This window comes from Ctenopharyngodon idella, chromosome 14 (assembly GCF_019924925.1).
Source record: "Ctenopharyngodon idella isolate HZGC_01 chromosome 14, HZGC01, whole genome shotgun sequence".
NCBI lineage: Eukaryota > Metazoa > Chordata > Actinopteri > Cypriniformes > Xenocyprididae > Ctenopharyngodon > Ctenopharyngodon idella.
In genome coordinates, this window is record NC_067233.1 from 11,591,496 (window position 1) to 11,601,642 (window position 10,147).

The 10,147-nt window shown below is 36.2% G+C and overlaps 1 long non-coding RNA gene across 1 annotated transcript; it reads left to right on the forward strand.

Annotated features, from left to right (window-relative positions):
• Window positions 1-2,729: 2,729 nt before the first annotated feature.
• LOC127494542 (uncharacterized) lies at window positions 2,730-6,043 on the forward strand. The gene is made up of 2 exons (XR_007924903.1): window positions 2,730-2,914; window positions 5,582-6,043. It is a non-coding gene; the product is annotated as an uncharacterized LOC127494542 (long non-coding RNA).
• Window positions 6,044-10,147: the final 4,104 nt, after the last annotated feature.

Genomic DNA, 10,147 nt, shown 5'->3' on the forward strand with positions numbered 1-10,147 from the left:
ATACCCTTGATTCTTAATACTGTGTGTCATTACCTGGATGATCCACGACTGTTTTTTTGTTTTGTGATGGTTGTTCATGAGTCCCTTGTTTGTTCTGAGCAGTTAAACTGAGCTCTGTTCTTCAGAAAAATCCTTCAGGTCCTGCAGATTCTTCAGATTTCCAGCATCTTTTGCATATTTGAACCCTTTCCAGCAGTGACTATATGATTTTAAGATCCATTTTTTCACGCTGAGGACAACTGAGGGACTCAGACAAAACTATTACAAAAGCTGCAAACATTCACTGATGCGCCAGAAGGAAACACGATGCGTTAAGAGTCAGGGGTGAAAACTTTTGAACAAGAAGTCGATGTGCAAGTTTTTTTTATTTTGTTTAAAGAACATATTTTTTCATTTAGTTCTGCCCTTTGGAAGCTACAAAAGATTTCCCAGAAGACAAAAAAAAGTACAATTTATTCTGTTCATCTAATTCAAAAAGTTTACATCCCCAACTCTTAATGCGTCGTGTTTCCTTCTGGAGCATCAGTGAATGTTTGAACCTTGTTTAATAGTTGTGTTTGAGTCCCTCGGTTGTCCTCAGTGTGAAAAGATGGATCTCAAAATCATATAGTCACTGCTGGAAAGGGTTCAAATATGCAAAAGATGCTGGAAAACTGAAGAATCTGCAGGACCTGGAGGATTTTTCTGAAGAACAGAGCTCAGTTTAACTGTTCAGAACAAACAAGGGAAAAAAACAAAAAACAAAAAAACAGTCCTGGATCATCTAGGTAACCACACTGTTTTAAGAATCAAGGGTATGTAAACTTTTGAACAGGGTCGTTTTTATAAATTCAGCAATTTTTTTGTCTTGTGGACTTTATGTAAACAACTGTTATGTGAAATAGTTTATTCAGGACAGTACTAAATAAAAAATAACATGCAATTTTCATGATCCTTCTTATTTTGTTAAAATGATTCACATTTTTCTAGATTCTGCAAGGGGTATGTAAATTTTTGAGGCCAACTGTATATTGTGATTGCGACAAATGAGAAAGGTGAATTGCATGTAGTCTACTCAACACTTGCAAATCTTACAGGAAGTGCCAGAGGGTTTGTTTCCAAGCAGGTTGGGGAGGAAAAGGAAGTAAATCCTGTATAGAAGAAGTTATGAATGTTCTTCACATGTAGAAAATGCAGTAGTTATGATTAAACAGCATAATTCAGGTGTTTGTGGGCTGTGATTCTGGGCGCTCTTTCCCTAAGCCACTCTCTGCTCAGCTTGTCTTCAAAGTTCCAAGTAAAAGAAAACTGTCAGAAGCTGAATTTTTTTCTGTTTGTTTCTTAGGATAATATTATCCAGGCCCTTTGGATTCTTTGATTTTTTTTTTTTGAGATTTGCGTTTGAATGAATTTCTTTTAAGTGTTTCTTTTTCTGCCTTTGTTGCTTTTTTAACAGATTTTAAACTTGCTCGCTTCTAAAGTACACCTATTTTTAAAGTGAATTAATGGAGATTATCAATCTGCAACACAACAAACACAAGTCATTCAACATGTTCACATTTAATACACGTTCTACCACCAATACATACTTGACATGTTATGCTGTGTGTTTACAAAATCAAAACTGTTTCCCAGGCACCAGGGGACCATCTTCAGTCCCTTCTGTGAATTTTTTTTTTTTTTTTTTAATGGATGTCTTTAGGCCATAAAAGGAAAGCAGAGAGCAAAGGAACAGCTAAAAAACAGAGATGCTAGACCCCCTGTGGTCTCTGCACTCAGGGCAATACACAAGGGGGGAGCACAGCTATTTAAAAAAACAAGGAATGATGCTCTGTGATCTTACATAAACATATTATTTATATCTGTATCTCTTTCTCTTTCCCATTGCAATCTTTATCTGCTTTCTTTTTCTTAACCACAAAAGGGAGACTTTTGTCTAAGACATACAGCACATGAATACTAAAAATATTCAACCCAATCTCACGGGAAAGCGTAACTATTTTGAAGTTGAGATGTCATATGAATTTGTGCAATGTAAATTCGTACAATTTTTAGAAAAAAAAAAAAGAGTAAGCATCTGCAATGTGGCAATTCTATATGAATTTGTATTATTTTTAGAAAAAAGTAAACATTTATGAGGCTGAGATTTCGTATGAATTCGTTTGATGTTCATTTGTATGATTAATAGAATAAAGTAAACATTTACAAGGTGGCAATTTCGTATGAAATATGAATTCATACGATGTGAATTTGTATGAATGTTAGGGAAAAAGTAAGAATTTACGAGGTGAATCATGAATTCACATGACGTGAACTCATCTGTTTTTTTTTAGAAAAAAGTAAACATTTACAAGGTGGCGATTTTGTATGAATTTGTATGAATGTTAGGAGAAAAAGAACAGTTCATACAAGAACTTACGAATGAGATCATAAAATTCATAAAATTTAATATGAATTAGCCACCAATTCACCAAAATGTAACAGTTAGGTATTGCCATGAGATTGTGCTTAAATATATATGGCAATAATTTGATACTGTTCATCAACCAGTGTTGCAGATTTAGCTATATATTCTCTCTCTCTCTCTCCCTCTCTCTCTCTCTCTCTCTCTCTCTCTCTTTCTCTCTCTCTCTAAGTGGGTATAAGTCAATGGCTTATACCCTGAGATTAGGATTAGATAAAAGTCTGATACTTTAGTCCCAGTGCAACACTCTTTGATTTAAACGTCACTTCAGTGCTTACCTCTGGCTGTCAGTGCCTCATGACGGATTGCATGCAGAGTTCAATAAGTGTTTTCATTTATAATCTGTGTCTACAGCCTTTTCTCATTTCAAATATTTCCCAAATAACAAGAGATGCTCTTCTGACAAACAGGCCCCAAAAGAAAAATATCAAGCATCTGACAGCTCCGCAGTTCCGACACAACAGCTCTTAGGTGAGTTGAGGCAGAGGTGGGTGTATTTTAGACAAATTGTGAAGTCATAATAGCGCCCTACAGTCACGTTTGAAGATGGTTTATCTACAGGGCATATCTATAATTGAACAGACTAGAATTAACTGCTTCTTTGAACCTGGAAATGAAGTGGTTAGTAGTAACCTCTATGTGTGGGGTTAAAACTAAGATAAATTACATAAAGGAAAGCATGTAATCTGCTGTACTTTTTGACATTTGTGAGCATGCAACATATATCTGACATCAAGGCCCTGATTTAAGATTTGTGTGTATAAAAACACATGTACACTGACAGTGGCGTCCCTGCCTGTACATAGTGTACACACACTGCATACCCAAACATCACCTGAATTTCAATATGAATCATTTCTAAATCATCGTTAGTAATCATATGTCGGAGGCATTTCCATTTTGTTGAGACTTTGATCTGTTTTGTTGTGGCTTATTTTGTGTGTGTATGTGTGTGTGTGTGTGTGTGTGTGTGTTGTGAATTCTGGTGTGCATTATGTTGTGCTGGAAATGGTTTATTTGTAAATTCTGCTGTTGTGCACTTTGGGGTTCAGGAGCATCATTGTAAATTCACCGTAAATTGCTTTGGGTAAAAGTTTCTGCCAAATGAGTAATAAATTACAATTATACATATGAATGTTTTGAATACAAATGTATATTTATTTAAAAAAAAAAAAAAAAAGGTTGTATTAGTTTATCTCAGGGGCATTTCCTCCAAGGAGGCAAGGGAGGCAGTATCTCCTCAAAGAAAATAATCAAAGAAAATAATCAATATTACAAAAAATAAAACGATGAAAATATTACAAATTGTGATGTTAAAATTCGTAAAAAAATAAAAATAATAAAAAAAAGTCACTTGTTTTTGTAAAGTAACAGTGTCCAACAGCGACACCCACAGGTGAAGTTACAGCAGGAGGAATGCCTCCTCTCTCCTCATTGAGTTCAAACAGAACCCCTAAAGGCCCATTCACACCAAGAACAATAACTATAAAGACAATGATCTAAGTTCTAAAAAATAGTTCTAAATATAAAAGAATCGCACTTTCCACACCACAGCTATAACGACATAGAGAAACAATATCATTGGGATTACTTTCAGAACAATTTTTTTTCCAGCTGTTGAACGATAGAACACTGACAGCCAATCAGATCCATTCTAATTTAAGGGCTCTCGCATTTAAAATGGCAGACGACATTACAGAGAAGTTAATCGGGTTCCAGGAAAAGCCACCACTGTTTGACAAGTCAAACCCCATTTTCAAGGATACTTTAAAGAAAATGGATATATGAAAAACAATTTGTTATAACTTCATAATAAATGGTAAGAATTATTAACGATGAGATCATTATGCCAGGCTAGCAAACAGTCTAACATAAAATTACCTCAGAGATCCAGCACTAGTTTCGACAACATTGTCTTGCTTCCTTTGAAGTTGCGGTGAAAAAGACTAGGCATTGTTTTTATTCTACTATATTGGCTACGTCAGCTAAATTCACTGTTAGATTGGATGATTACACTAGCTATTCACGCAAAACATAGCATGCTGAGGACATCTACTGGTTAAAACCACGTAAATGCAACATACTGCAGCACATGAGCTTAGAATCAATAAACAGACCATTACCATTCATTGGTGTGGACGCAGTTATCGTTGTTGGTGTGAACGGGCCTTAAAGCATGCAAGGTAATTGAGAATGAATGGGGGAAAGTCACGTGAGAGGAGGCAATGTCTCCATTGCTCTTTGACTGGATATGATCGGTTATGATTGGATATGATTGGTTCACGCAAAAATTCTGCCTATTGTTTTCATGCGTGTTCTCATGGGCCTGAATGAAGACAATGATGGCGTTAATGGGAAGACTAATTAAAAAGTAAGTAAACAACTTATTTCACCGATTTATGTCACGTCAAAATCAAACTTGAAATGGCCTGAAAACATGATGACTGTGGGAATTTTTTGCAGTCAACTTGGGAAAATTAAAGGTACATCTCTGTGTCTATGACCAGTGTGTACGAGATTGATGACTGCTGAAAATAAGTTGACTATTAAAAAGAAAGCTGAACATTAGTTCACAAATAAAATATATTGTTTAAATTGTTACTGCCTTTAGTTATTATTTTGGAATAAATGTGAAAGCGTGTAAAAACACTAACTTGATGAAATTTATACTGGGTTTTATAAAGATATTAAGAACATTACATAGTTATTGCAAAAGAAATACAAAATACAAAATAGAATTGTATTTGGTCTCTCTTTTTTATGTAATGTTTATTTAACCAGGAAAATTAAGAATAACTGACATAAATTTACATTTGATATACAGTATATAAAAAAAATGTAAGGACTTTGCCTCCTCAAACTACCCAGGTGAAAAAAAAAAAAGTACATTTCTTAAAGTGCTCTATTTTCATGCACTAATTTGTACCTAATATACAAAAAATGATTCTTTAGTACTTTCTTTAGAGTTTATGCGTGTTTACATGTTGAGCGCTTCCTGACTGTACTTGTGGTTCTGTGGGTTTTTATTCAGAGCGTTGCAGCCTTCGATGCTCCAAAAAAGGAAATAATTAGGGAAAAACCTTTTTCAGCAGAAGATGCTAAAACCCACTGCTGCTCTTATCTCTGTCTTACGCCCAGGTATTTACCTCTGCTGGGAGAGAAGCCATCCGAACGCTAACTCCGGATTAGCGGTGGGGCACTGTCAGCCCTGCTTCACCCAGTTGCACATCAACACTTATTTGGCACAGTCAGAGTGAAGACCGGAGGAGGCATCTTCTCTCTCCCCCCTCTCTCTCTATGCTGGCATAAACGAAATGACAAGCCTCTTTGCTAAGCAAGAGTATCTCAGAGGTGTGCTCTGAAGTGAGGGCTGTGTCAGCCAGGAGGATTCCACTGGTCACACAGCATCAATTTATGCTCTTAAGTGGCTCAGGATGAGAAAGAAATCCTTTAATGCCAGGAATAAAACACAGTATTTTTATATTTGCATTAGGAAGCGTTTAAATCCACTAAACTAAAAGCAGAGTTTACTGAAAATAAACCTTGCATAATCCATGAAAGTGTAATTTATATCATTAAAGGAGGTGTGAGCTCTCAGTAGTACTTGGTAATTGCATGTCTCAATTAAATGGTTGAAAGTGAGGTTTGTCTTTGTAACAAAGTCTTGTGTCTGTTGTAGGGTACAACAGGGCTAAAGGCACACCTTAAGAAAAATGTGCTTTTCACTACTCTCATATAAGTAGAAAAAATCAATCATATGATTGCAGGAAAAAAAAAAAAAGTTTTTATTGAATATTGATGGAGCAACAGATTTTGTGTAAAAATAAATCATAAAAGTGGTTTGTTTGTGTGTTTAAAAATCTTAATGCATGAGGTGGCGCGCTCTGGCCCTCAGTGGGGAACCAGAAAGGCCTATGACTCTCTGAGGAGGAAATCATGCATATAAAATATCTGATGTCCTCTCCCTGCTTTCAAAGATCTTTGATTACAAGCGAAGGTCTTTGGAGTGTTTTCATAATCAGTGTTTTTGTGTAAGACAGACTAAGAAGGTATTTATGAACCACTGGGCTGGAGTGCTCTCTAACATTTAGCTAGAGCAAAGTGACTTGATATGATTCAAAAGGACAAGTATATAGGGAATACAGTCTATCACAACCATTTCGCATCCATGTAAATGAATTAAGACAAGCCGTAGAGGGTTAATTAGAGGCACTCTTGTCTATTTGTGAAGTACAGTATTAATGCTCTTCACAACCAGACAGCTTTTTACTGTCAATTTACATCATAAACTTCCTCCCCACAGAATCCATGATAAATCCATTAAGAAATTCCAAGAAGAAAGTCATGTTTTATGACTGCATGACTGCATACACTGAAATGAATACCATCGAGTGTAGAAATTAATAGTAATTTGTCTTTTTATAAACATTATTTTTTTTTATTTTTTTTTTCAGTTTTATGATATTTTCTAATTAATGTATTTTATTGGGGGTTGGGGCGGGGGAAATAAAACTGCATGTATTCTTTCAGCTTTCACTGTTTTATTGAATAACTGAAAGGTTACACTCTTTATTTGAAAACATTTTTTTTTTTTTTGCAAACATACTGCAGTCCTATACAACAAAATATTTTAATCATAAAAAGGCCTGTACAATATCTTAAAATAAATATAAAAGAGATACTGTTTTGCAAAAGCAATATGAAAGGAATGAAAATCCTGTCATTTACCCAACCCTCATGTCGCTCCAAACCCATATGACTTTTTCATCCGTAAAACACAAGTATGAGGGATGAGAGGAGGGTGATTGTAACTGTCAAGTTCCAAAAAGCACATAAAAGTATCGTAACAGTAGTCCATTTGATTCGTGTGCTATATTCCAAGTCATTCAATCACATTCAAAAAAAAAAAAAAAAGGGAGTTAAAGCTGTTATTCACTCAAAATCTTGCCCTCCCACTGAATCTGGCTCGTGAATGTTTGTTTTCTGTACATAAAGGCAGAGAATTGAGTGTGCACTCGACACCATATAAGGAAAAGGGGTGGAAGAAAAGGAACTACACAAATTTGTTGCATCAGCAACACTGTAGATTTGAATCTGAATATGAGCCACCTTGCAATACCTCCCACTTCTGTAAAAGACATTCATTTAACAAAACTGAATGCATTATTATTAGGTCAAAGGGACGTAGTAAAAGAAAGATGTTAAAAAAATTATACTATTATATATTATTAGGGTCCCAAACATAAAAAGTCAGACAACTGGGGTCAGTAACATTTTCCTTATTTCCCAATATAAATGAAAATAAGAAAAGTTAAAATTTAAATGCACAATGATCGTTGCACTTATCCACAAAACTGATCCTGATTTGCCTGGTTCTTTCCTTCGGTGCACAAATGCCAATTTTTTGGTCAGAGGATGAGTAAGAATGTCTCAATTCGTGGGGGGATTACCCATGCTTTGCTCCGTTTATTATTCTTCCTCTCTCCTACATTGGGACGAGGACTTTTGTGAGGATTTGTTAAACTAAGGACAGGACCACTAAATAGAGCCCCACTAAGCATCTTTGGCAAGGAAACTTAAGTAGAAAAGAAAGAAGGAAAGTAGGAAGAAAAAAAGTTGAGCTTGGCTTTGAAGACCAAGCAGAGGGCTTGTCTAATCCTGCAGGCAGATTTAAGCACAAAGAGGAAACTAGCACAGGCACAATGGCAAAAAGAGAGAGAATAGAAGAATCTTGTGCTATAGGCTTCCACAAAGCATTTCTCCCCATACCTTCTCTCTATGTTCTCTTTTTTTGATCTTTTACACCACACCCTCCATCTTTTGCTCGCACACTTGCTTTCTTGCTTTCTCCTTTCTTTTTCTTCTGGTAATCTTGCTTGCTTTCAGCTCTCTCTGTATATTAGGAAGTGAAATTCTAAGTGCTCCGTGTTCCAAGCATCTACATGTTGAGTGACATTAATGGTCTCTTTCTCTTTTTCCCTTCCTTGACGTGCCGCAGTAGTTGGCAAGCAAAGCTACGGCCCATCTGGAGAATGAGAAAAGGGACATGGGAGGGGGGCATATCAGAGGTAAAAGTGCTGGAGGTTCATATGCCATTCCCTCAGTACTTGGATCCGGGCTTAATGAATCATACTGCCTCTTATAGCGGCGTATCCTCAAATGATGAGTTCTAGCAACAGGAGCACTCCGAGGCTCCTGCCACATTCCAACAATCCCAGGGCCCGCCTCAGCGAGGACTTGAGTGGCCCCGGCACTGCCCGCAGGAGGAAGCCTGGGCTCTAATGCAGCTCAGACCATGAGGATGACAGGAGGGAGAGGAGGAGGCCATTTGACAGAGCTTGGTTTGCCTCCAGCGCTCATTACCACAAACATTAACGCCTAATGGACAGCATAAGGAAATGAAAACACATTACCCATACATGTTTTGTTCAAGTGCCTTCATTTTGTATTTGATTATAAAGACCCGTAAGAGCACTGAAAAAGCAAACACTTTTTAAGTCTTTCTCATTTGGTACATTGTTCCATTGCTAAATATTGAAACAAACATTCAAATGCCCCTCCCAGTTGACAGATTGTTTACAGCTTGCAAACAGCATCTGTGCACACTTGTGAATTAGCATCCCTCTTTTGTCACCAAGCATTTTGGTCCCTTTTTCTGTAGCCATAATGGAGCTCCTTAATGCAAAACATTATGGGTGCCCAACAAATGATGAGCCCTAACACCAACACCAGACCTGTGCAGGATGCTTCAATTTTTTTAGAAGAGCTAGCAGAATATCAACCTCACTGAATCTGTGCCATCAAATTAGGCAGAGATAAAGAAATGAAAGAACATGGGCAGAGTGCCAAACCTTGCGTGCACATTTAAAGTGTTTCTACAGTAGTTCAAAATTAAGCTCTCTTTTTCACATAAGATTTCTGTCACTGTGCTTATAGTATTTAAAATATATGCAGCTCTTCTAATCATCTGTTAACTTTATGCATCACTTTTGAACAATAAATAGAATATGCATATGTCATTTCATGATTTATTTCTTAAATATTTTATACCAGGCTTTCAGAAATATGCTCTGCCACTTACATTTATTTATTACATTTTGATTATTTACATGGCAAGAATGAACAGGATTTAACCTAAAAGTATGGCAATTAAGAGCTAAAGTTATCCATTGCTCACTATGGGATTGACAGTTAGCTTACATGGAGTTTATTTTTGATATTTAAAAAAAAAAAATATATATATATATACAGGTGCTGGTCATATAATTAGAATATCATCAAAAAGTTGATTTATTTCACTAATTCCATTCAAAAAGTGAAACTTGTATATTATATTCATTCATTACACACAGACTGATATATATTTCAAATGTTTATTTCTTTAAATTTTAATGATTATAACTGACAACTAAGGAAAATCCCAAATTCAGTATCTCAGAAAATTAGAATATTACTTAAGACCAATACAAAGAAAGGATTTTTAGAATCTTGGCCAACTGAAAAGTATGAACATGAAAAGTATGAGCATGTACAGCACTCAATACTTAGTTGGGGCTCCTTTTGCCTGAATTACTGCAGCAATGTGGCGTGGCATGGAGTCGATCAGTCTGTGGCACTGCTCAGGTGTTACAAGAGCCCAGGTTGCTCTGATAGTGGCCTTCAGCTCTTCTGCATTGTTGGGTCTGGCATATCGCATCTTCCTCT